The sequence below is a fragment of the Monodon monoceros genome, unplaced genomic scaffold (genome assembly GCF_005190385.1).
Source record: "Monodon monoceros isolate NGI ecotype Baffin Bay Population unplaced genomic scaffold, NGI_Narwhal_1 Super_Scaffold_6, whole genome shotgun sequence".
Lineage (NCBI taxonomy): Eukaryota > Metazoa > Chordata > Mammalia > Artiodactyla > Monodontidae > Monodon > Monodon monoceros.
Genome location: NW_021703783.1, coordinates 39,500,510 through 39,503,092, shown reverse-complemented (window position 1 = coordinate 39,503,092; position 2,583 = coordinate 39,500,510).

Here is a 2,583-nt window from a genome sequence, read left to right as displayed (position 1 = left end):
GCGCCCGCCCGCTCGCTGGCTGTCAGGCCGGCGTCCCCGCGCCGCCCGGACCGGATCCGGGGCGAGGGAGCAGGGCGCCGGCAGGGGGCGCCGCGCCGGAGCGCCTCGCGAGCGTCCCCGGGCCCGCCTCCCCGACGCCCCCGCCGAGCCGCGCGGGAGGGGCACCCGGGCCGAGCGCCGGGACACGGCCGCTGAACGCTGGCGGGCTGTCAGCCAGCACGCGGGCGTTGAAACCCGAAAGGTGCTTTGTGGACTCGAGGGCCCCGTGACCCTTGGAAATGCCAAGTCTTACCTTTCTCCTGAACGACAGTCGCAGAAGGAAATGCCTAGTAACAGTGCAGTGCTCAGTTGTTAGAATCTCTGACATCTAAAAACACCAGGAACTCAATTTACCCGATCTTTGGCTGCCTGAGAAAAAAACGCAGAAGTCTATAAGCAGCAGCTGGAGCCTTGTGATTCAGTGGACGCGGCTCCGGTATGAGGAGGAGGGAGAAATCCCTTCCCCCAGGCCTGAAACTGTAATGGTCACCTTAATCCTTTTGAATCTCAGTTTGTCCATCTGTAAAGTAGGCACGATCATTTGAACTGCTTACTCTACACTCTCTTACGAGGATCTAGACAATGAATGTGAGAACTCTTAGCACTTTATTGTGCTTCTCACACATATTTCTTTTTACCGCAAGTTCACGGTTAAGAGTGAAAGAGTATGGGCAGGCCGCCGCCACTTACTGAGTACCCTTGAACGCGAACAACTCTGAGCTTCATTGTTCTCATCTGTAAAAGGGAACAATCATAGGACTGACCTGATAGGTTTGTTGTGAGAATTAAAGAGGAGAATGCATTTCACACACTGAGAACACGATCTGGCACACATAGTGTGCCCACTACATACATTTTTAAATAGCTTTATTGAGGTATATTTGACATAGGATAAACTATGCATGTTTAGAGTAAACAGTTTTGACGTATGTATGCATGCATGAAACTATCACAACCATCAAGGTAATGAACATACCCGTCACCTCCAAAAGTTTTCCCAGGCCCCTGTGTAATCCCTCTGTGCATCACTCTCCCACACTCACTCCCTCTCCAAGCAACCACAATCTTCTTGCTATTACTGTACAATAGTTTGCATTTTCCAGAATTTTAAACAAATGGGATCATACAGTATGTACTTTCTTTGTAGGGCCTCTTCTACTCAGTTTAATTATTTTGAAATTATTCAGTTGTCTATCAATAGTTCTTTCCCTTTTATTGCTGAGTACTATTCATTATAGAGATATACCACAATTTGTTTATCTAGTCACCTGGTGATGACATTTAGGTTATATCCAGTTTTTGCCCCTTATAAATAAAGCTGTTATGAGTATTTGTGTGCAAGTCCTTGTGTGGACATATGCTTTTATTTCTCTTGGGTATAAATGTCTAAGAATGGAATGACTGAGTCCTACTGTAGATGTATATTTAACATAGTAAGAAAGGGCCAAACTGCTTTTCAAAGTGGTTGTGTCATTGTACATTCTTACTAGCAGTATATGAGAGTTTCAGTTGCTCCACATCCTTGACAACACTAGGTATGGTCAGTCTTCTTCATTTCAGCCATTCCAACAGGTAAGAAGTGTTATTATGGTTTTGACTGGCATTTCCCTAATGACTAAAGATACTGAGCATCTTTTCGTGGGCTTATTTGTCATCAGTATATGCTCTTGGGTGACGTGTCTGTTCAAGTCTTTTGCCTATTTTTTAAGTTGGGTTGTTTGTTTCTTATTAATGAGTTTTGAGAGGTGTTTATATATTCCAGATACAAGTCTTTTATGAGATACGTGATTTGTACATATCGTCTCCCAGTGTGGGTGGACCTTTTTATTCTCTTAAAGTCTTTCAAAGAGCAGAAATTCTTAATTTTTATGAAGTCTGATTTATTACTTTCTCCTCTTCTATGGATCATGCTTTTGGAGTAATATATAAGTTCTTTTTTTTTTGACATTGATATCTAGTGTTCCTGCACTACCTGATTACCCTTGCACCTTTGTCAAAAATCAATTAATCAAGTATGTTAAGGGTCTGATTCTGGACTCTCTATTCTACTTCATTGATCTTTTTGTCTATCTTGACACTATACCACACTGTCTTCATTACCCCTGCTTTATAATAAATCTTGAAGTCAAATAGTGTCAGCCCTCCGAATTTGCTCTTCCTTTTTAAATATTGATTTTGTTATTCTAGGTCCTTTGCATGGCCATATGAATTTTAGAATCAGCTGGTCAAATTCTGCAAAAAAAGCCCCCTGGAATTTTGATCAAGATTGCATTGAGTCTGTAGATCAATTTGGGGAGAATTGATATCATAACAACACAATGTATCATTCCATTTATTTCAGTTCTCTTTAATTTCTCTCAACAATGTTCTGTAATTTTCAGGATACAGTTTATTTTTCACCTTTCTGGAATTTATTCCTAAATATTTCATATTTTTAATGCTATTAGTGTTTTTATTTTTTAGCTGCTCTGCAAGGCATGTGGGATCCTAATTCCCGACCAGGGATCAAACCCATGCCCCCCTACAGTGGAAGCTCAGAGTCCC